The 27,033-nt window shown below is 34.7% G+C and overlaps 1 pseudogene; it reads left to right on the top strand.

The window, feature by feature from the left end:
• The first annotated feature begins 313 nt into the window (after positions 1 to 313).
• On the top strand, positions 314 to 13,556 carry LOC150036357 (uncharacterized; annotated as a pseudogene).
• Positions 13,557 to 27,033: the final 13,477 nt, after the last annotated feature.

Genomic DNA, 27,033 nt, shown 5'->3' with positions numbered 1-27,033 from the left:
ATACAAATTGGAGAAAGTGGAGAAATTTGAGAATTTCTCATTTCTTATTTTATTATTTTATTTTAATATTTATTTATTTTATTATTATATTATATTTATTTTAATATTATATTTTATTACCATCCGTGTTCTCGTTGTGCTCCTCAAATTCACAACACGTTATCAGCATGAGTTTTTCCTGCTAAATAAGGTAGGTCCTAAATGTATGCCGATTTTTCCCCCTTCGTTATAATTAATAAATTTAATGTTATTTTGCATATTCAATATCTATTAACTTTCTAACATAAGTACAATATTTTATGAAAGCGTTGTCATGACAAATCTCACAAAATTAGGATTTGTCGCCCTTGATATTGATAGCAATAATTATTTTTCATAGGTACTTGATGCCGAAATCTATCTGGATACTATGAATCTTGGGGAGACTATTAAAGAAAGAAATACGACATCCAGTCAGGATAAAGTAAAAGCTATGATTTTCCTTCGTCATCATATCCACGAGTGATTGAAAATGGAGGATCTTACAATAAAAGATTCTCGTATCTTGTGGAAAAATTTGAAAGAGAGGTATGATCAATAAAAAAAAACAGTTATTCTTCCTAAATCTCGTTATGAGTGGATGCACTTAAGGATACAAAATTTCAAATTAGTAAGTGATTACAACTCCGCATTATTGAAAATTAGTTTGAAATTGTTATTATGCGGAAAGAAAATTACTGATTCTAATATGTTAGAGAAGACATTTTCTACATTTTTTTTCTTGAATATGCTCTTGCAGCGGCAATATCGAGAGAAGGGTTTTAAACAATATTTTGAATTAATTTCATGTCTTCTCGTGGCCAAACAAAATAATGAGTTATTGATGAAAAATCATGAATCTCGATCAACCAGAACAACATCATTCCCTGAAGTGAATGTTAATAATCGTAGACGAGGTCGTGGTCGTGGTCATGGTCGAAGTCATGACCGTGGTAGAGGAAGAAATAATTATTATTTTCGTGATGGTCGCTCTAATCAGTCAAATTTTAAAAGAAGCATGCAAAATGATGATCACAAAGGAAAAACTTCACAAGATAAAAGTTCAAAGAGTGTTGATAAATGCTTCTAATGCAGAATGATTGGGCATTGGTCACGTACTTGTCGTACGTCAAAACACTTAGTTGACCTCTATCAAGCCTCCCTAAAGGAAAAATAGAAAAATGTGGAAGCAAATTTTACATCCATGATAATGACATATTTGATCCATCCCACATAACAAATTTGGATGTGGTGTACTTCTTTGAATCTCCTTAAGAGAATATCAGCACAGTTGGTGGAACATCAAATATAATATATATATACTTTGAGAATATCTAGACTTAATGTTGTTGTTGTTTTTTTAAATCCATCTTCATGTTTTTTGAGTAACTTTTGTATATTTTAAGTGTTGTTTTTCTTATTATAATTATTTTATTTTAATGAAGAAACATGGATTATTTTTATATGTTGGGTATTTAAAAAATGAGCAAAGAAGGTCTATGTCTAGCATACAATGCAACTACACATACAATACTTACGAGTAAAAAATATTTTTCTAAACTGACAATACTGGAAGCAAAAGTCAATATGATATCAGGTTCTGCAGATCTGATCGAACATTTTGAAAAAGCAAATATTATTTTGCCTAGAGAAACAAAATTTACAATTGACAGTACATTGTTCTATAGTCAATCAAAGAGAAATCTTCTAAGTTTTAAAGATATACATTGCAATTATTATCATATTGAGACTATAGTAAGAATGATGTGGAATATCTATATATCATATCCACTGTCTCAAATGAAAAACGTATACTAGAAGAGTTGTATGCTTTATCTTCTGGATTATATTATACTCAAATACGAGTAATTGAAACATATACAACAATGAACCTGAAGTTCATGAATCCAAATATATTTACAATTTGGCATGCTCGATTGGTTCATTCAGGATCTATGATGATGAGAAGAATTATTGAGAATTTAAATAGACATCCATTGAAGAGCTAGAAGATTCTTCAATCTAATGAATTATCATGTGATGCTTGCTCTCAAGGAAAATTGATAATTAGATCATCACTAGCTAAAATGGGGACTGAATTACTTGCATTTTTTAACGAATTCATGGTGATATATGGGATCTATTAACCCACCAAGTGGACCATTTAGATATTTTATGGTATTAATAGATGCATTCAATAAACGGTCACACGTGTGCTTATTATCAAGTCGAAATCTTGCATTTGCAAGATTACTTGTTCAAATAATTAAGTTAAGAGTACAATTTCCTGATTATACAATTAAGACCATTCGTCTTGATAATGTTAGTGAATTTACATCCCAAGCTTTTGATAATTATTGTATGTCAATTGGGATAAGTGTTGAACATCCTTTAGCTCATGTTCATACATAAAATGGTTTAAGAGAATCATTTATAAAACGTTTGCGATTAATTGCAAGATCATTACTTATGAGAGCTAAGCTTCCTTCATCTGTATGGAGACATGCTATTTTGATGGAACGTCATTTGTACACATTAGGCCAATAGCTTATCATAACTACTCGCTATTACAATTAGCTTATGGTCATGAGCCAAATATTTTCCATCTGAGAATTTTTTTTGATGTGCAGTATATGTTCCAATTTCTCCACCACAACGCACTAAGATAAGTTCTCAAAGGAGGTTAGGAATATATGTTGGATATGATTCCTCATCAATTATTAAATATCTTGAACTCCTGACGGGTGATGTATTTACTGTACGATTTGCTGATTGTCAATTTAATGAGACAAATTTTACAACATTAAGGGGAGAAATTAAGAAACTGAAAAAAGAAATTACATGGAATGCATCATTATTATCTCATTTAGATCCACATACAGACCATTGTGAACTTGAAGTTCAGAAAATAATTCTTGTGCAAAATATAGCAAATCAATTACCATATGCATCTATAAATGCAAAGAAAGTAACTAAGTCACATATACCAGCTGCAAATGTTCCATAAAAAATTGATATCTCAACACAACAAGTTGTCACTAATGAGTCTGGAACACGCCAGAAGCTTGGTAAACCAGTTGGTTCCAAAGATAAAAATCCTCGAAAATAAAAAATAATTAATAGTGAAAAAGACTTGGTTGAGGATGTAAATATCCATGAAGAAATCTTCGACATGACTAGTGGGGAAGGTGAAATACATAAAGATAATAATGAGATTTCAATAAACTATGTCATGTCAGGAAAAAGATGAAATCGTACTAATGTAATTATTGACAATATTTTTGCGTATAATATTGTTCTTGATATTATATCTGAAAATGAGGTTACTGAACCAAAATCTGTTGAAGAAAGCCGACATAGAAAAGATTGACTTCAGTGAAAAGAAGCAATCGAGGCAAAATTAAATTCACTTTCAAAATGTCAGGTTTTTGGACCAGTAGTCTGAACACCAGAAGGTATTAAACTTATGAAATACAAGAGTATTTGTAAGGAAAAGAAATAAAAATAGTGAGATCACAAGATATAAATCAAGACTAGTTACATAAGGTTTTTTACAAAGATATGGTATTGATTATGAGGAGACATATTCTCCAGTAGTAGATGTAATTACACTAAAATATTTAATTGGCTTGACTGTGTATAAAAGTCTGGATATGCATCTTATGGATGTGATCACAGCATATTTATATGGATATCTTGATAATGATATTTATATGAGAATTCCAGAAGGATTTAAGGAACCTAAAACATATACATCAAATTCTCGAGAATGGTATTCAATAAAGTTATAGAGATCACTATATGGATTGAAACAATCAGGACAAATGTCACCTAAGTGGATATTTATTGAAAGAATGATATCAAAATAATCCAATATATTCATGTGTTTTGTATAAAGAAATCACAATCAGAATTTGCTATTATAACTGTATATGTTGATGACTTTAATATAATTGAAACTCCTGAAGAGCTTTCAAAGACAATAAAATATCTTAAGAAATAATTTGAGATGAAAGATCTCATAAAAAAAAATTGCCTCGGTTTGCAAATTAAGCATTTAGCCGATGGAATATTTATTCATCAGTCAACTTATACAAGAAAAATTTTAAAAAGATTTTATATGGACAAAGCTCATCCATCAAATATTTCAATGGAAGTTCGTTCATTGGATATAAAAGAAGATATATTTCGACCTCAAGAAGATAATGACAAACTTTTTGGTCCTAAAGTACCACATCTTAGTGCAATTGGTAACTTATGTATCTTGCTAATAATACAAAACCAGATATTGCATTTTTAGTAAATTTATTTTCTAGATATAGTTCTTCTCTTACAAAAAGACATTGGAACGAAATTAAGCGTATACTCCGTTATCTCCAAGGAACAATCAATATGAGTTTGTTTTATTCAAATAAATCAAAATTTGATCTAGTTGGTTCTGTAGATTATGGATATTTATCTGATCCACACTCAAACAGATTATCTATTCACATGTGGAGGAACTGTTATATCATGGCGATCAATGAAACAGACTATAATGCCCACTTTCTCAAATCATGTTGAAATTCTTGTAATTCACGAGGCTAGTCAAGAATGTGTATGGCTAAGGTCAATGGCTCAGCACATTCGTGAAACGTGTGGTTTGTCTTCTAATAAAAATCTTCCAACAATATTATACAAAGATAACACAGCTTGCATAGCCCAAATCAAAGGAGGATATAATAAAGGAGATAGAACAAAGCATATTTCACCGAAACTTTTTCTACACTCATATCTTGAAGAAAATGGCGATATCACTGTACAACAAATTTGTTCGAAGGATAATCTGACAAACTTATTTATAAAGGTATTACCAACTGCAACTTTTGAAAAATTGGTGCACAACATTGGAATGCGGTGACTCATAGACCTTAAGTGATATTTTCATGGGAGGAGTAAATATATTGTATTCTTCTAGGAGTATATATTATATGAAATATGCACTTTTTTTCCATCACTGGGGGTTTTTCCCATTGAGTTTTTCCTAGTAAGACTTTAACAATGCATATTATATATATATATATGGGCATTAAAGGGGAGTATTATAAATATTATAATAATAAATAAATGTCAATTGCTTAGCATCCCAAAAGCTGTCACCTTTCATGTTATCCATGTGTCTTATAATTATTCATGCTTAGTGTCCATGTAGGTTCACATCCTACTTGTCATTTTGCCTATAAATAATGGCATTTGGTGGATTTTAAAATCACACACACATTGAGAAAATTTCGTACAAATTGGAGAAAGTGGAGAATTTTGAGAATTTTCTCATTTCTTATTTTGTTGTTTTATTTTAATATTTATTTATTTTATTATTATATTATATTATATTACCATTCATGTTCTCATAATACTCCTCAAATTCACAACAAAAATCACTTTGAAAATAGAGAGAAAGTGAATTTATTTTTAAAAAAATTTAAAAAAATCAAATGATTATGCAACAACGCTAGTGTGATTGTTATATGGTAGTTGAAAATCAATCTACCAATGTTCTTTAAAGACTTTATTTATTATAGAATATTAGATTCACCCATATTCTTTCAAAAAGCATTAGATACAAAACAAAATAGAAATAAAAGATCAATTAGTCATATGATTTTGGCATTTTGCCCTTTTAAGTGATAAAAGATCCAAATAATTAGGCTTGACCTAATAAAGGATGCTAATTATATATTTTGTGTGTACGGACAATTTAGTATTTTTAAAAAGATTTTGTACGAATAATTCAAATTTCACAGTTTAAAACATCGTTTGACCTAAATTTTAAAATATAAAGTTACATAAAATTTTGTTTGTATCACTCTCTCACACTCATATTCCTCCTTCATCTTCGCACTCGCACCTGCATTTAATTAATTTAGTATAATAGTGCTCTCACATGTTAGGACTCATCCTCTCTCACTCTCTCGAGTTCATGCTTGTCGCTCTGAAAAAAGTGCTGACAAATGGCTTGTGACATCAGCAAAAGATTATTCTTCATTGTTTTCAAAATTTAGATCAAACAATATTTTGAACATTAAATTCAATTTTAGTCATTTTTGTGTGTGTTTTTTAAGATAAAATAATCCTAACAAGAATAACAAACAAACTATAAACATACATCACGAGACACATTCATCAAAAGGCACTCAGAACGAGAAGTATAAAGAAGGGAAGATTCATGCTCCTCCAAAACCTTACGTGGTTGTTTGACATTTTTTTTTATTAAAAAATATTTAAACAAGTGGTTGAATAATGCTCATGTTTGATTAATGCTCAAGTTGATTAAGTGTTTGATTTTAATGACTTATGTTTCCTACTATATAAATTTGTTTTTAATTCAAAATACAACCAAATAAAAAGAATTAATTATTTGGGTAGCATAACAAACAGATCCTAAACCTGAAATGCAATAATCAAAATAGTTTTGGTTCTCCTTTTTAGCCCATTCCTCTCCTTAGGAATTAAGAAATTGGGTATTTTTCATATGTTTAATTATGTGAGTTTGCATACTCCAAAATAAAAATTCATCAATCTTAACTATTTACCTGTAGATTTTAGGTTAAAATACTATTTTGATCCATATTTTGAAGTTTGTTCAATCGTAGTTATACTACTTTTAATTATCCAAATTTAACCCTCATGCTTTTAATAACTTTTTGAAATTTAATCCCTCCAAAGTAATTTTTACTTAAATTAAAATAATAATAATAATTTTCATACAAGAACAATATTTGAATATGTTTTTAAAGTTCGTAGTAAAAATGCTATTAAAAAAAATTATTAAAAAAATAACAATAAACTAGCATTGTGGACTAAATTCGAGATTTATTGAAAGTATATGAATTAAAAATAGATAATTGAAAGTATAGGAATTGGAATTAAACAATTTTCCAAATATAGAGATCAAAATGTTATTTTAACCTAAATTTTAACATGTTTGAAAGTAAGAATGCTCCTCCATTGCATGGTCCTGAACTGCCCATCAACGAACCAAAATTCACAATTAATTTAATGTCAAATTTGGGTTTAGGGGTTGAGTTTTGAATTTGCTTATTATATATCTTTCTCAAAAGGGTTTTTATTACAAGTTTGTTTAGTTTGTTATATACTAAAAATGTTTTTATTTATATTAAATTGTTGTAAAGGACGACTAAAAAATATTATGAACTAATAATTAAAAATAATGATCGCTAGAGTTAGTTGTTGCCAGAATTAGTGGAGGTGGTGGCCCAAGTTGGATGGTGGAGGATGGTAATAGCCACGATAACATAATGGAAGTGAGGTAGATGACTTTCAGGATGTTTTGATAATTGGAAAAATTATACAAATTATCAAGAGATCAACAGTTTAATTTTTTTTTTCACTTCTTCTTGAACTAAAAAAATGTTAATATATTTGTCTAGGTTTGAGTTACAAGTTTAACCCGTCCTAGACTTTCAAAAATTTGTGCATTTTGTTCTATAGACTTTAATGTCTAATAGGTAACTTCTAATTTTGTGTTTAATAGATTTTTTTTTTTTTTTTTTTGAGATTTTTACATAAAACATCTTTTTTAGGCCATATATTTACAAAAAAATGTCTTTAAATTTGAATTTTTCCAAGAAAGATTTTTAGTATTATTTTTGGACTAATTTATCTTTTTATTATTTTTATTCCCGATTTTTATATATATTTCCCTATTTTTGAAACTTTTTCAATAATGGAGAGAGAAACTGCAATTATCATGGAGAGAGAAGATGTATTTAATATGATTTTTTCGTATTTTCAAATAGAGAGAGAAAATATATTTATTTGTTGAGATTTTTCCCTTTATTTAATTTAATTGGAGAGAGAAAATACATTTGATGAAATTTCATTTTTTTATTTTCGTTGGTTTCATGTATTGTTTTTTCTTTTACGGTTTCATAACTATTTAAAATATACCTCAGAACATTTTCTTAAGTATTTGAAAATATTTTAACCGATATATGAAATGTACCACAGTATATAAATTAGAGATTGATTCAATGTTTGACATAAATCACCTTATAATCTAATATATGAAATATACTACGATATATAAATAATATTGACTTAATGTTCTATATAAATCGCATTATACATAATAAAATTTACAGTATATATATCCATTTAAGTAATTTGAAATCCCAACATATCAAAATTTGTATATATCAAACTATACATAAAATCTAAAAGAAAAAAGAAAAAACTCTCAACTAATTTTATATTCTAACAAATACCTTAGGACATTGTCAATACACCCTGAAACATATACAAAATTAAGATCTCACAATATATAAAATTAAGATTATATATTGTTTAATCGAATTTCTTTATCAGTTATCTCAGAGTATATAAATTACATATTGACTTAATACTCACACAGTATATATCAAATAAACAATGGTACATACAACAGTATATAATTATTTACATATATCGAGTAAAGGAATGCATATTCCCTTAGGGGTTTATACATATATATTTAGGGTTTTAAAAAAAAAAAGTTATCCTCAATCTCGATGCGGTGGATCTGTATAGGCGGCACGAACAAAGTCCATCTTCATCTTCTCATCTTCATATAGGGGTTTATGACACATAACCCTCCATCTTCATCTCTTATTCTTCTTTAGCCATCATCAAGATTTGAATAAGCGGCTAGATCTTGGTGCATGGCACAAACGAAGGGAGCAACCTGCGAATGGGAGAGAGAATCAACGAGAAGACGACTAGCGACTTATCTTGGCGACCCGTGGTCAGTGATTGGAAGTCAATGGCGATGGGAAATGGTTGATCAATGAGGATGAATGACCGATTCCAACAGGCAAATGACCGATGAATAAGGACGAATGGCATGCGACGAACTAGCGAACAATGATCGAATCTGACTGGCGAACGACAATGATAGCGATAGGTTGAATCCGACGACAGTATAGGGGTGTGAAATCGTCGGAAGGAGAAAAAAGAGGGAGTCAATGATTTTTCTTTTAAAAAAAAATTAATGGGCGTGAAGCCCCAAACCTGTATATGGAGGAGAGAAAATCACAATTATATATATATTTGTGTGTAGGACCAAAGATTAAATTGTAAATAGCCAATGACATTAATGAAAAAATAAAATCCAATAAATTTTTTTTTTATCTTTTTGTAATAAAAAATGAAATGTTCAAGACATTAATGCAATATGACTTATTTTAAGACCTTTTATATTGAAACCTTTTCTTTTATCTAATAGATTTTTGTTTTCAAAATTTGACTATCTCTATTAAAGACGAAATTGAATTTTTGGTACAATTTATTCGACACTTTTAATTATTATTATTTTATGTCCCTTGTCCTCTATTCAATTTGCTGGCTTTTTTTTTCGGTAGTTGTATTAGCCTAGTAGTTTGCATATTGCTTTGAAAATTAATATAGATTCCCCATAAAAATTAATGGGTAGTGGTAGTCTAATATTTTGAAATGTACGTTGAAGAAAATAAAATGAAATCCTATAAATTTTAAATACGTAGTAAATAATAATAGTTTAGGACGAAATTGAAAGAAAAAAAAAAATGAAAACCCAATAATTTGAGAGTGAGTAGCATATTGGATCAAGAAGACCAAAATTGTCATAAATGGGCCAAACTTTTTCTACAAAAAGACCTTCAGCCCAACTAACCCATATATATGTATAATATTTTTTAAAAGTATTGTAATTAAAGTATGGGATGGGAGAATCAAACCTCTAACCTTGAGGTTGATAGTATGAACACCATATCAGTTAAGCTACGCTCATATTAACAACTAACCCATATATTAAAGAGCAAATGACCATCATGTCCCCTTGTAGGCCTAGTTTGTAAACTTAAGCTTGGGGTATTTATGTAAGTTTAATAGTATATATGTTTATTTCTCGTTTTATCATCATGATAAGAATCGAGCTGTTCATTGTGTAGCTCATTACGTGACCAATTTTCTTAGTTTTTTTCTTTCTTTTTTTATTATTCCAATTTAGAAAATTTTAAGAAAAAGCTAGGTTGCTAAGTTTCCTAATTGAGTTTGTGATATTATTATTGGTAACCTTTTGTTTTATGCTGTCCCATTCAATTTCGGTTTTTTTTTTTTAAAAAAAAAAAAAAGTAATAGTGCATGTGTGCTTGGGTGAGCTTTTGTATATATATGTACATACATATGTGTGTATATATGATACAAAAGAAAAGAGGATAGATGAATTATTTGATACTATATCTAAATGAAAAGAAAAAAAAACTCGATGCTATGCACCTACATTAGCGACAGGAGAGCAAAAATAGATTGGGGCTCGAGCCCTCTCAACTTGAAATGAATTTGTAATATCATACTAATTCCGCGTTTTAACTAAAATATTTTTTTGGCTTGGTGGTACAAGTCTCAACACTGAGAATGTTGTGTGCACAAACCATTAAAATAATCAAAAGTTATTGTTTATATGTACAATTCTTTTGATTGACCTATACGAGATTAAAGAACTGACTGTGATCACTCAATTGGCCAAATGTGTGAAAAATGTATTAAACGCAAAACTAGGAGTTTCTAAAAAAATTAATGTAAACTTGCAAGTTTGAAGATTGAACCGATAATTTAACAACTTTTTAAGAAGTAACTAAATATCAAAATCAAACCAACTACCTACCTTCAATCTCATACTCTAAAAAGTTTATAATTGAACTAGACTAAGATTGATCCAATCAAATTGTTGGATAATAATTTCGTTTTTTTAATTTTTTTTTTATTTATGTTTGTTTGCCACAATTTCTTTACTATAGTTACCACCGTTATTAAAGAAATATCTAACCTACTTTTTTAAAATCTATATATATAGATATATATAGATATTTAAGATTTGGCTTGATTTTTTATTACATTGATATAAAATATATATAACAAAATAAAAATTTAGAGGGAGAAGGGGTGTTTATAGACTTAATTTTCATAAATTAAAGCAATAAATCAAACGGGTACCAAATGGAGTGTTAATTATAAGTTTTAATTTTTTTTTAAAAAAAAATCGATATTTGACTTGGTTAGTACAATGAAATTAAAAATAACTTACATATGACAATAGTGTTCATAAACTTAATTAGATAAAAAAAGATCAAATTTTTATAAAACGAATTTTAGTTGTTGAATTCCCTCCCCCATATTGTTAAGTTTCAGATAAACAAAACATTAAAATGTTTTTTTAGAACAAAATAAAACAGACTTCAACTATTACCTAAATTATGAATTTTGTGAATTCAAACCTAACTCACTAAATTAAATATGATGGTTGGATATTCATATCGCAAGTAGGGGGTCGAGTCTTAGAATTTGGTTCACTGGGTTGGGGTTCGCTAATTACGTGTGTGGGAATTTAGGATAGTGCAAGGTTGGGGAAATTTGGGCCAATGACCTAATATTTCAACCCATAATGTCAAATGACCCCTTTTTTTAAAGAAATATCAATTGATCCTCTGCTTACATCATCACGGTACAAGATTATAAAAATGCCCCTCTAGTCTATACGATACTCATGCGCTCAAACTCAATGGTCGTCCCACTCCACTCAAAATTATCATACAAGTGTTGTTCAATCTCGCTTTGCAAAACCATCGTCCATCTACTGCCGTAATTGAAGTTCTCTACTGTCGTAATGGAAGTTCTCTTCTGGGTTAGGGAATTTAATTTTTGTCTTGAATGTTGTGTTGCCTCTGTTTAGGTTGGTTTCGTTTGATCAGTCGTCACGTTCATAACTAGTTTCGGGGTTTAATCGGTCGCGTCTGTTTTTTATTTTGGGTTTCGATGTGTTCTGCATTGGTTGAGGATAAAGAAGATATAGTTAGAGTCAGACAATGTAGTGGACGAGTTTTGCGAGAGCGAGATGGGCTAGAGCAAGATGGGCTAGAGCGAAATAAGAGAGAGCGAGATTAGCGAGAGTGAGACTTTAACAGTATGTTTTATTACTGTTTTTTAGTATGAACCTGTTAACCAATAAATTAAATGTTCATATAATGCAGAAGCAATTAAAGATGTCAAAATCTTTGAAAATTCGTGAAGTTGATAGGTTTCCTGGGCAAGTAACGTGTCTGGCCCACGTTGCCAATGCCAACAAGATTGTAAAGGAGGAGTTTACCGGAAGGCAGTTAGAGATGTTCAATAAAACAGTTTTTGGTCACTTTGTAGACACTGAACTTGTATTCAACAGCCCACTAATCCACCATATGTTATTGAGGGAAGTGAAAAAGTCAGGAGTGGACTCAATTAGTTTCTTTGTTAGAGGAAAGGTCGTCATATTTTCGAACGACGACTTCTTATTGATCACTGGTTTGTGGCAGCCTCCTACGCGAGTTGTACAGAGTGAGGAGTCCTCACAAAAACTTTTGACGAGGTACTTTGATAATCGGTCAACCTCAGATGCATTCCACTTGAATTTACTTGAGAAGAATACAAAAATTTGGTATTTAAAAATGACGATAATGCTGTTAAAATTACTCTAGTATATTGCAATGATAGGTAAAAACAAGCAAAAGAATGTTGTTGATCGTACTCTATTTGACGATGTTGAAGACATAGATTACTACAACAATCTTGATTAGGGTACAATTATTTGGCAGAGAACACTCAACGCCCTGAAGATTGCACTGAACGACAAGGTTGGTTTATACAAGAAGAAGGTGAGGGGAAATAAAAATTATGTTGTGAAGTACTCGCTCCGTGGATTTCCCCAAGCATTCCAAGTAGATGTTCCTTAACTTAACTTTATCTTTGGTTTAACATTAACATAGTTATAAATTTGAGTTGTTTAGATTCAGGTGTGGACATACGAGATCCTATCGTAAATAACAGGGAACATTGCCACTCGAAAGAGTAAGGTAGTTGTACCTCATATATTACGGTGATCTTTTTTTATTTTCAAATTGCTGCGTAATACTAATCGATAGGGCCTCATTGGTATTTCATTTTGAATTTCAATTTCAGTTTGAAGTCTAAATATTTTTTGTGCCCAATAATTCGCGTATCCACCATAAAATGAGGGGAGGTCCTGCGGAAAAATAGCTCGACGCCAGGATGATAAAAAGCTCAAAACCCCGATTCAAATAATCATTTATTTGGTGCCTCCCGTAGGAGTCTGGGCCGTGTCTCAGAGAGAGTTGTCTCGCGCCCCTAGGTATTCTCCCACTCGGTGTCATTTAAAGCACTCGAGAGAGACATTTTTTAGTCTCAAAATGTAAGTGTAATCTATGTAGCCACAATATGTTTATTCGATTGTTAAATGTACACTAACCATCTTACTGGGTTCCTTAATGCAGACAAAATTCAAAGAGGGTCTTGTCATGTCCGATGCTGAAAAAGAGTTTCGGAACACCCCAATTGATAGACGGGCCGTAAGACAAACACACTCCGACACTGAGAGTTCAGGGAGCTCTAGTAGTTCAAAGAGTGGCAATAGTTTAAAAATAGTTCAGAAGGTGGGGAAGGTGAACAACAAGGTAATTCAGAAGGTGGAGTGAGGGACGAAGAATCTGATGGGGACCAAAACATCCACCAGACTATTTACACCCCTAGCGCGGATATGTTTCATGATGTGCTGGTGGGTGACGTACGTCCTGAGCCTGAAGAGGAGTCTTTTGTCCTGAAGGTTTCGGGCCATAGGGAGGAAGGCAATGTTGATCCTGATGTATATTCATACATGCGGAGCATTAACAGCTCAATATCGAGCTTGGATGCCCGTGTATCGAACCTGGAGACGGACACGAGAGACATTAAAGCACAACTGTCAATTAGTTTATCTCTATTACAGTCTATAAAGGGTTCCACGATGTTTGAGGCGACGAGGTCTCCCACTCTATAGACAAGCCACAATGACACCATGTCCCCTATCCTGACTCTATCTCCATCACCCACCCAACATGTACGTAGGTCACCTACCCTACCTCCACCTAAGTCACCTACCTCACCTACCCCACCTTCACCTAAGTCACCTACCTCACCTCCACCTAAGTCACCTACCCCACCTCCACTTAAGTCACTTACCCTACCTCTACCTATATCACCTAACCCACCTTTACCTCTCAATTCATCTATATAGCTTGATATCACGACCTCCTCTAACACCCTACATCTCGATTCACAGGTATGATCATTATGTGATTCGAAAATTTCTTTCTTCATATTTGTTATTCAACATGTTCACCATTTTGTTATATTTCTGTAAGTTATGGTCGATAGTATAAAAATAACATGTAAGAGAAAGGTCATTGATAAATACACACCTTCCGTCGAACCAAAAAAGAAAATAAAAAAAGAGAAGGAAATGGTTCAACTTCCTTTGGATCGTCCAAATTTAAGTACCCTCTCCCTGGGGTACCTACGATACAGTTTAAAGTGACGATTCAATACTCCTTGGAGCATGAGGTTCCAGCTACTATATTCAAGGAAATGGTGAACTAGATTGCCGATAAGAATAAGAACAATGAGGTTCGAGAAAATGCAGTTCAACCATTATCCAAATCCTTTTTCCAAGAGTTGACCGAATCAAGTTCATGGGTTGAGTGTGACGTAAGTTTACGATCCTTGTCCTTTTTACTAAGTACATACAGTTTACTCCCTTCTCCTGACGTATATCTTCTTCTAGATGTAGACCCTAAATATCCTATTTCAGTTCATAAAAGATAAATTCTATAGGCGAATATGAAGGAAATCGGACTCGAGATTTCCATGAGCAGCAGAAATAAGAACATTCCAAATTACAATCATGAATGAACAATATAAATTACAGTCGTACAGAAACATACGGTTATACAATTAATATAGAAATTACAGCATGCAAACTCAAATGAACAAAGAGAAATCTCTACGAACATTTGAAGATGCATCTCCACGCTCCTTTGTGCACGACTGCTCGAACAACACAACCTCGAACGCTCGATCTACACGACTACAACACAGCACGAACACTTCGCGCTTGTCCTCGATGATCGCCTCGGTCACGAACTCCTCAGCAACATGAACAGCCTCCACAGAACCTCAATGGTGTCGAGTTGAGTATGACACCACAAACAAGGCTACCTTGGTATTCTCAGTGTGAGAATTCAAAGGGTGGGCTCTGTTCGGACTTGGAATGAGGCAGATGAAGAATGAAACACCGATCGTGTACATGACTGGGCAAGTGAGAGATGGCAGAGACCTATCATATAGGTCGATGCTCAATCGTTTAGCTAAAGCTATGCGATCGTTTAGTAAAAGCTATGCGATCGTTTAGCTTAGTGTCTGTCGCCTACAAACATTGCATGATCGTTTACTTTGGACAAGCGATCGTCTAGCAAAAGCTATGCGATCGTTTGGTAAATACTGTACGATCGTTTAGCTTGCCACTGTACAATCGTTTAGCTCGCACAAGCTGTCGTTTAGTAAATCTGTATTTACTTGACAACTCTGTGAGATCCTTTTTGCGAGAGAGAAATCTATAAAACCTTTTATGAAAAGTTGCTAAAATTAGGAAAATCATTTTCCTTTTATCTCACGATTACCATGAATCACCAATAACCACCCACTCAATTGGTTTAAAGAAAAAGAATTAATTATCCAATAATTAATATTGTTTTAAATATAAATGATAACCAACTTATCATACTATATTTATAGCTTATAGTATTAATATTTCATCTCATGAAACATATAAACCATAGTTCTTTTTCTATTCCATGGTACTTAATGTAAATCTCATTTACATCAATCCTCCACTAGATGTATCTCATACATTATATCGATTATATCATATATAATCAAAATACATCTTGTCAATTTGAACATTTCAAGTCAACACCAAGAACTGCTGCCCAACTGAATCCATTGAGCTACCAAGGGGACCTTATGGACTTGTAGCTTGAAGCTCCAACGGTACGTGAATAACTAACTAAACTCTTTAGTCATAGGACCCACCATCTATTAACTGCTAGGCACTTCATTAATGACCGACGGCTGAACTCTTCTTACCACAGATATATTATGTGTCCATCTTAATCAATCAATAGTGTGACAACCCGTAACAGATCGCTCGTAAGTACAGCTGGGCCAATAACCGTTATGCCCTTGTAGTTACATCTGTCTCCTTAAGTACCACTGATCCCTCTAATGAACATAAGTCATAGTCCTACTATGACCGAGTCTTCTCTTCCAAAGAGAAGTTGTGGCTACTATGTTCAAGCCCTGGAATCAGCCCTTAAGGGAGTAATCTCTCTACTTATCCCTGCTTCGAGAAAGAAGTGAATTCCATTTTGTGGATTGAGTTCTCAACTCCCAAATCAGACAAGTCCCCAAAAAGTAGGCATGTTGATTGGCAATCCGGTCACTCTCACCCATACTAATTGAAGGACCGCCCTCAAAGGCAGAAGTTCCCAAAACACTCAAGATTGAGGTCGTGTCATCTATGATCGTTTAGATTAGATGAAAGTCTCTAGTATCAACGACGTTATATATAGAGTCTAGTCATCTCCTGGTTCAGGTCTTATACAAACTCTTTGTATAGGACACCCCCACTCGCACGTCTCCACATGAATGGTCAGGATCAACCATTTGTAGTTTACAACACTTGCAAACCTCTACAAAGCGGGTCATATCCGTAGTGTCTCCAAGATCAGGTATCCCACCTTAATCCTTATACTACAGACCTATTTAGGTTATCACTTAAGGCTGATCCACTTGTATATCACATATACATGCTTAAGTTTACATAAGATAACTAAGGAGCTTTGTTTATTGGATATGAGTAAATGCTAGAATTAAATAACACTTATTTTATTCATTAAAAAATGTGTATCTTTATAAAACAACAAGATTCCAGGAGAATTAGGACACCAATCCCAACAATCTTCCACTTATCCTAATGACTCGGGAGACTAATGTACAATACAATATAAAAATGTACAATATACAATAAACTAGGGCATACCCTAGTATCATCTCTCACTTTCCCTAGACAAGATACTGCATGTCCCGTAGACCTAGACTCTCTAGATAACCTTGAACACTTTAGCCGTGAGGGCCTTTGTAAAGGGATCAGCAAAGTTGTGCTCCGATGCGATCTTCGTGACTATCATATCACCGTGATGCACAATCTCCTTGATCAGGTGATATTTTCGTTCTATATGCTTACCTCGACGATGACTCCGAGGCTCCTTTGAATTTTCCACAGCCCCGTTGTTATCACAATAAAGAGTGATAGGCAAATCCATATTTGGAACAACTTCCAAATCTGATAGGAACTTCCTCAGCCAAACAGCCTCCTTAGCTGCTTCATAAGCCTCTATGTATTTGGCTTCCATAGTGAAGTCCGCGATGCATCTTTGCTTGATGCTCCACCATATTACAGCCCCTCCATTCAGAGTAAACACGGACCCCGATGTCGATTTGCGAGAATCTCTATCGGTCTGAAAGTCAGAGTTCGTATATCTTATAAGGATCAGATCCTTATCTCCATACACAAGCATGTAGTCCCTCGTTCTCCGAAGGTACTTGAGGATCATCTTGACCTCCGTCAAGTGATCAAATCCTGGATTGGACTGATACCAACTAACAATCCCTACTGCATAGCAAATGTCGGGTCGAGTACACAACGTTGCATACATCAAGCTTCGTGCAGCAGAAGCATAAAGAATCTTCTCATCTCTTCAACCTCTTGAGGTGTCTTAGAACATTGATCCTTAGACAGAACAATTCCATGCCTGAAGGGTAACAAACCCCTCTTGGAATCCTGATCCTGTACCTGATCAACATTTGATCAATGTATGATGCCTGAGACAGGGCTAACCGTTTGTTCTTGCGATCCTGAATAATCTAGATCCCGATAACATACTATGCCTCACCCAAATCTTTCATTTGAAATTGCGCAGCTAGCCACTTCTTAATGTCAGTTAGATACCCTACATCATTCTCAATGAGTAGGATATCATCTACATACAGTACCAAGAAAGCTACTGAGCTATTGATGATCTTCTTGTAAACACAAGGCTCGTCAATATTCTAGTCAAAGCCAAATGACTTGACAGCTGTGTCAAATATGATGTTCCAAGATCTAGATGCCTGTTTCAGCCCATAAACGGACTTATTAAGCTTGCAAACTCTTTGCTCTCGATCTGGAACTATGAACCCCTCAGATTGATTCATATAGATGGTCTTCTCAAGATTACCATTAAAAAAGGCAGTCTTGACGTCCATTTTCCATATTTCATAATCATAAAATGTGGCTATGGACAGGAGAATCTTGGTATACTTAAGCATGACAACAAGTGAGAAAGTTTCCTCATAGTCAACTCCCTCAACCTGGGTATAACCCTTTACCACGAGTCTAGCGTTAAAGGTTTGCATCTTTCCATCTATACCTCTCTTTCGCTTATAGATCCACTTACATCCAATAGGTCTTACCCCATCAAGTGGATCAACAAGCTCCCAGACGTTATTGAAGTACATAGACTCTATTTTCTGGTTCATGGCTTTAACCCATTCTTCTTTGTCAACATCCTCCATTGCTTTCTTAAAAGACAACGGATCCTCGACCCCATCATTCGTAATGACGTTTTGGGCTTCAGTAAAACCCATGTAGCGATCCGATGGGTTCATAACCTTCCTACTACGTCGAGGAAGTCTTAACTCTTGAGCTAGTTGACTAGACGTTCTGACCTCAACAACTCTTATTAATCTGTCGGCCTATTCAACAACTCTTATTGAATCCTCAGCAGTCTCAGTCTCACTTGAGATCTCAAGTAAAATGAGCTTACTTTGTGGCTTATGATCCCTCTTGTGGTCTTTTTCCAAGAAGATAGCATTTGTGGAAACAAACACTTTGTTCTCACTCGAATCATAGAAGTATCCACCTCTCATTTCCTTGGGGTAGCCTACAAAGAGGCAAACCTTCGAACGTGGTTCCAACTTCTTTAGGTTAGTTGCTAGCACATGTGTCGGACAGCCCTAAATCCTGAAGTGGCGTAAACTACCTTTACGGCCTCTCCATAACTCAAAAGGTGTTTCATAAACACTTTTCGAGGGAACGTTGTTCAAGATATAACATGCAGTCTGCACTGCATAACCCCAAAACGAGTCTAGAAGATGAGCATAACTCATCATAGACCGAACCATGTCTAACAAGGTTCTGTTTCTCCTTTCTGATACACCATTCTGCTGAGGTGTACCAGGGGTCGAGAGTTGGGATATAATCCCATGTTCTATAATACAGTTCTGGAATTGGAGGTCTATATACTCTCCACCACGATCAGATCGTAGTGCTTTTATCTTCTTACCTAACAAGTTTTCAACTTCAGCCTTATACTCCTTAAACTTATCAAGGGCTTCAGACTTACGTTGCATTAGGAAGAGATACCCAAACCTTGAATAATCATCTATGAAAGAGATGAAATATTCATACCCACCTCGAGCTCTAACATTCATCAGACCACAGAGGTCTGAATGTACAAGCTCCAAGGCTTCCTTGGCTCTGTAACCTTTTTTAGTAAAAGGTCGTTTGGTCATCTTGCCTTCGAGGCATGATTCACGTACCCACAAGGAGTTTTCTTCTAAACTCTTTAGAAGTCCACTTTGCACCAACTTCTCAATCCTATTAAGGTTGACGTGACCTAACCTTAGATGCCAAAGATGGGCGTTTTCTTTTGGAGAAACCTTTAATATTTTAGTTGTTGTTGCCATACTAAACATTTCAGTGTTAAACAAGACTTTTATGACTAACGACCTTAGTACATATAAGTTATTTTCCATTGAACCATAACTAATCTTCATTCCATTATTGAAAATAAACACTTTATTCTCAGAAAAGGAGACGGTGTAGTCTTGTTCAATGAGACAAGAAACCGAGAATAAGTTCCTCTTAATATGGAAAACTACAAAAACATTATCCAGTTTCTTGTCAACAAATAACTTCAGCCTGCCTACAGCAACAGCTGAAACAACCTCACCAGTACCGACTCGAAGAGTCATCTCTCCCTGTGGCAATGTTTGCCAGGAACTGAATCCTTGGTAAGAGAAACTGACATGATTGGTAGAACCTGAATTAAGAATCCAGGCAGAATCATCATTCTCTACCAAACACGTCTCCAAGACCAATAAATCATATTTACTGTCTTGTCTTCACTTTTGGAGAGTAGTGGGATCGAGGTCGTTTGCCACGAAATTCGTTTCACACGATTCTTTCCACTGTAAGTAATTGGTCATTTTAAAAGCTTTAAACGAAAATGCTAACGATTTGCTTAAAAGAAAAACACATTGACCTACGTTAGGTTTTAAGCAAATACCTGATGTAAAACAAAATAACATCCAATAAGGTTTTAGCAAAACTAACATGAACCCCGTGTGACATCTAGTTTCGCAATGACGCTTCAAAGGTTTAGGACAAAAGCTACTGAAGAGAGGTCAGTTATCCCTCCTCTGAATTGAGAAGTTCTCAACCAGTCATTAATACCAGAACAAATCATGCTCCTATAACAACTAGCCATCATTAATTTGGCCAAGAGATCATTAACTTGCTTAACAATCTCCTGTAAGTGTGACCTGCCATTTTAAGCCCTAGAGGTCCGTCCTAAAAGGCCAATCCGAAGGGAAAAAATCCGATTGGAGAAAAACCTAAAGCGACCCTATCCAATTTCTGGAGTTCACCTTGATATTGACCAATTGCACAAAACCCATCCTAAGGGGGACGCTCTAAAGGCGACAAGAGGGAGTACAGAATGATCTTATGGTGTGAACCAATGACAGAGACCATAGGACGTGTTGACACACACCCTTCACCCACTTACCATAAATACTCTCTCTTTCCACCTTGATATTGATTCATGCAAACACCATCCGAAGGGGGATGCTCCCAGGGCACCACGAGGCCAAGCATGAATCTCATGGTATGAACATACAGGGAGAAATGTGAGTGGAATCATAAACATATTTGATACACCTCTTCCTCCCACTGAGTATTTTTATAACATAGGGTTTAGCTTACTTAGAAAAAACACGGCTAAGGATTTTAATTAAGTGACTTTTAGGTTTGCCCAAGAGTAACATTTACCTTGTATAATGAAACAACTTTTGATCATCATCCATTAAACTCTTTAACAGATTCTTTTACCAAATCGTCGCATGCTTGTTGAAAATCTATCTAATTCACCTTTTCAGGTAGGTTCCCAGGTAGGGGTGTTACGTTTCCGTCAACTTAAGAACTCCCGCCTAGCATGAACCTGCCTTAGACAAAAGGTCCCTTATAGATAGGTTTACAACAAATTTAATCTTTTATTCCAACTAATTTAATCCTATTAAACCGATTTTAAAGATTAATCTAGGTTGCTAAACTCTTAGAACCACTTGAACTTAGGTCTATCTAAATTCAATTTTAAAACCTTTTAAAAAACTTGAGTTCACATGCAACTCTGATTTATTGATTTTAGGTCTAATTTCCTTTATACACTTATAAACGGAAACCACCACAATGCTAAGCTAACATATACGAGGCATTCATAACGCTTATAAATAACCTAAGTGTCATACTCAATGCATTGTCAATTCATTACTACTTCTTTTATATAACACTTATACAAAACCGCAATGAAACAAGCAAAAGATGCTTCGATTCACCCTTAGACTATAACACTTAGAATAAAAGGATGATGCATGAGAATGCTCACTGCATGCAAAATATAACTCTTATATTTCATGATGCATGCACATGCTTTCGAATAATTTCTTCATGCAATATTATAACATTTATAATACATGATGCATGAATAATTGCACAACCTAAGGTGGGTTTTAGCTATATGACAAACACTTAGGCATACACCATACATCACATGTATAAACAACCAATGTTGATGAACCGGGTAAAATTCCTTAAAATCACAAAAATAAAGCCAACTATTACAAAGATAAGGAGTCTCCGGTTCAAACAGGCAAACTGGGTCTTGAACCACTCGGGCAAAGCATTGTTTCTCCAATCATCATGTACTAAGCACCCTGCGATCGTCTACACAATAAAATAAACATTTTGCTCTATCACTTACCAGCGCTTCGAGAGCTAAACGATCGTTTAGCATTTACTATACGATCGTCTAGAAAAATATAAATGACCGTTTTTCTGTTACTACACGATCGTGTACCTTTACTAAGCGATGAAGCCTGAAGTACACGATCTCTTAGCGCGCTCCGCACAATGCTCGCCTTTTGCGATCGTCTAAACGACCACGATGTCGCGAAGCACCATCGCCTAAGTGATCACTTAGCTATCGCCTCCGTACCGCATACTCACGATCACGTAGATAGTAACTAAGTGATGAAGCTTGCTAACTACACGATCGTCTAGCGCGTGCCTTCTACTAAACGATGAGCATCGCATGCTCCCTCTACGATCGTCTACCTCCAGCGCCTACGCGATCGGGTAACCAATGCTACACGATATGGTAAACGATTTACCCCATCGCTTAGCATTAGCTAAATGATCATTTAGAAAATACTATACGATCGTCTAGAAAAATCTAAACGATCGTTTAATTAAATCCCAACAATCGTTTACCTGAGGCTACACAATCCCACCAACGTTTGGTCTTCTTCTTCGTTGAGAACCACATCTCCATGCATGAAGCTACGAATGACTCGACGAACTCAAACTCTTTGAATTATAGACTCAATTGCAAAGTTAATTTCGCCCAAAACATGGGGGCCCTTACAATTAACACTTTGTAATATCGAAAGCTTTAACAAAAAGGTAATTAAACCCGAAACATTCATCAACTCAACCACATATGCGAAAAATGATTAACCACAAATACAGAAACTCACCGTGACTGTACAATGAGTTCAATTCAGAGTTTTAATTTGGAATATCAGAGAGCTTGGCTCTGATACCAATTGAAGGAAATCGAACTTGAGATTTCCATGAGCAGCGGAAATAAGAACATTCCAAATTACAATCATGAATGAACAATACATTACGGTCGTACAGAAACATGTTGTTATACAATTAATATAGAAATTACAGCATGAAAACTCAAATGAACAAAGAGAAAACTCTACGAACATTTGAAGATGCATCTCCACGCTCCTTTGCGCATGATCGCTTGAACAACAGTAACCTCAAATGCTCGATCTACACGATTGCAACACAGCACAAACACTTCGCGCTCATCCTCAACGATTGCCTTGGTCACGAACTCCTCAGCAACACGAATGGCCTCTATAGAACCTGGATGGTGTCGAGTTAAGTATGACAGCACCAACAAGGCTACCTTGGTATTCTTAGTGTGAGAATCCAGAGGGTGGGCTCTGTTCGAACTTGGAATAAGGTAGACAAAAAGGAAATATCGATCGTGTACACGATTGGGCAAGTGCGAGATGGCGGAGACCTATTGTATAGGTCGATGCCCAATCGTTTAGCTCATCATTTAGCTTAGTGTCTATCGCCTACAAACACTACACGATCGTTTACTTTGGGCAAGCGATCGTCTAGCAAAAGCCATGCGATCGTTTGGTAAATACTGTATGATCGTTTAGCTCGCCACTACACGATTGTTTAGCTCGCCCAAGTTGTAATTTAGTAAATCTGTATTTACTTGACAACTCCGTGAGATCCTTTTTGCGAGAGATAAATCTTAAAAAACCTTTTATGAAAATTTACTAAAATTAGGAAAAAAAAATTCCTTTTATCTCATGGTTACCATGAATCACCAATAACCATCCACTCAATTGATTATTAAAGAAAAAGAATTAATTATCTAATAATTAATATTATTATAAATATAAATGATAACCAACTTATCATACTATATTTATAATCTATAGTTTTAATATTGTATCTCATGAAACATACAAACTATAGTTCTTTTTCTATTCCATGGTACTTAATGTAAATCTCAGTTACATCAATCCTCCACAAGATGTATCTCATACATTATATCGATTATATCATATATAATCAAAATACCTCTTGTCAATTTGAACATTTCAAATCAACACCAAGAACTGATCCTCAAGACCTCGACTGAATCCATTGAGCTACCAAGGGAACCTTATGGTCTTATAGCTCGAAGCTCCAATGGTACGTGTGTTGGGGTTGATGCCCTAAAGTCTCGTGTCTTGTAGTTTGTAAACAGTTTGTACGAACGCTTGTGTTGTATAATATATGATATTTACTTCACATCTTGTATTTTGCTCAGTTGCATGTTTTTATCTACTTTACCACAAACCAATAAACTTAAAATCCCTGGCTATTTGTATGTAACTCAAGCATGTATGTGGTGACATACAAGTGGGTCATGTCTTGACTGATAACCAAAATGGTTTGTAGTATAAGGATATAGAAAGGAAACCTTATCCTAGTAATGCTATGGACGCGGGCTGCTTTGTGGAATGGACACAAGTGTTGTGACTTGTCACAGATTGTCTGATCCTGATCATTCGTGTTGGGGACATGCAAGCGGGGGTGTTAATGTCTCTTTATATAACACCGTTCATGACAGAGACTTCACTTCACTAGGATAACTATAGGTAACATGACCTCAATCCTGAGTGAGTTGGGAATTCCTGCCATTGAGAGTGGTCCTTTGATTTGTATGGGTGCAAATGGCCAGGTCGCCCAATTCAAACCTACCATTTTGGGGATTCGTCTGGTTTAGGAGCTGGGAACTCAGCTACACAAGATGGAATTCACTCCTTCCCCGAGGCAAGGGTAAGTAGATAGATAGCTCCCTTAAGGGTTGATTCCAAGGCTTGAACAATGTGGCGCCACACACCTTCTCTTGGCCCGAGAGGGGTTCACACATAGTTGGACTATGTTGTATTGTTCATTAGAGGAATCAGTGGTACTTAAGGAGTGAAATGTAACTACAGGAGCAAAACGGTAATTTGGCCCAGCTGTACTTACGAGCATCTATGAAGGGTCACCGTACTCATGATTAGTTATATCCGATGGACACAGAAATATATATGTGGTAAGAAGAGTTCAACTGTTGGTCTTTAGTGGAATGCCTAACAGTTAACGGATGGTGGATCTCGTGGCTAAAGAGTTTAGTTAACTATTCATGGACCGTTGGAGCTTCGAGCCACAGGTTCATTAGGTCTTTTGGGTAGCTTGGATAAAGTCTATAATTAGTGTTTGGGTTAATTTGAAATGTTCAAAATGACAAAAGGAAGTTCGATTATATATGATATAATTGGACTGGTTAATTATATATGATATAATTGACTAAATATATGAGATACGCTATTTTGGAGGAAATTAGATATAAATATGATTTATATCAAGTAGAGGAGAAATTACTATAGTAGATATATGATATCAAACTATACGGTAAAAATAAAATATGATTATATTTATTAATAATTTAATTGGTTAATTATATGATAATTAACCTAAAAGCTCTCTCGGACGAGCGTTAGTGGAGAACAACATCGGTTATTATAACTGATGAATAAAAATGAAATTAGTTTCATTTTGAATGGTTGGGAAAAAGATCGAAAGGTTTGCATTGGTGTGAAAACGTAACCGATCGCTTAAATTTGAGAGCCTATACAATAGTCGCTCAGTGCCTAAACGATCGCATACCTCGAACCTAAACGATCGCACACTAAGTCTTAAATGATCGGTTAGCTTTCCTAAACGATCGTATAGTGTGTCGTATTTGCTAAACGATTGCTTACTGTTTTCTAAACGATAGTTCAGTAAAATCTACACGATCGTGTAGTTTCTTCTAAGCAATAAGCATTTTCCTATGCAATAGCTTCATATTCTCTCCCACTTGCTTATCGCCTACACGATCGGTTCTTCCTCTCACCTCTACCAAACTCATCGAAGAACACACTTTGGGTTCTCACTGAAGGATCTCATACCGAGAGTTCCATGAGTGGGCTTAGATCGCACCGATTTCACAGTGATCGAAACATAAACGATATACATTCTATACTAACAATTATGCATATTAAACTCATCAACGACATTCTCAGAATACAATAAAACATAAAGAAAGGGGGTTCATACCAAAGGAAGACGGTCTTCGTATGTGTGAACCCAAAGTAGCGGAAAACTCCCACCGATCTACCAACACCCGGCGAGTCTGTCGACTGTTACTGCATGATCCGAACGTACACGAACAAGGCCGCAGGGACAACACCACCACAAGGGAAACCCAAGTATCCTCGACGTCAAAAACCCAAAGAGTGGGCTCTGGTGAGTTTGGTAGAGGACGGAGGAGAAGATTTCGTGTAGACGATAAGCGCGCACGAGAAGAACTCTGCTATCGTATAGCGGAGACGCTTATCATATAGTAGAGCTACACGATCCTTTAGAAAAAACTAGACGAACGTTTTGGAAAGTGATATACGATCGTTTAAAGAACGCGTGAACTAGACAATCGTTTAGACGAATGGGATTCTATTGTATAGGCTCTCGCGATCACTCTTTCACAGTTTCTTTTGGGCGCGGGATATCACATGCACGACTGAATTCTTTCTAAAATGAAAACGATTTTCAAACTTTAACCCGCCGGTAACCTTAACCTTCGCGGCCCCATGATCCCACATTCAAATGTGAATTAATTGGTTAATTATTAAATAATTAATCAATTAATTTAATTAATAAATATAATCATATTATATTTATATCCTATAGTTTGATATCATATATCTACTATTGTATTTTTCCTCTACTTGATATAAATCATATTTATATCTAATTTTCTCCAAAATAATGTATCTCATACATTTAGCTAATTATATCATATATAATTAACCAGTCCAATTATATCATATATAATTGAATTTCCTTTTGTCAATTTGAACATTTCAAATTAACCCAAACACTAATTTTCGACTTTATCCAAGCTACCCAGGTGACCTAATGGACTTGTGACTCGAAGTTCCAACCGTACGTGAATAGCTGACTAAACTCTTCAGCCACGAGATTCACCATCCGTTAACTGTCAGTGATTCCACTAAAGACCAACAGCT

Source organism: Benincasa hispida, chromosome 5 (genome assembly GCF_027475165.1).
Source record: "Benincasa hispida cultivar pf3 chromosome 5, pf3_genome.v1.1, whole genome shotgun sequence".
Lineage (NCBI taxonomy): Eukaryota > Viridiplantae > Streptophyta > Magnoliopsida > Cucurbitales > Cucurbitaceae > Benincasa > Benincasa hispida.
The sequence above is the reverse complement of the archived record's forward strand: the minus strand, read 5'-3'. Positions and strand labels throughout refer to the sequence as shown.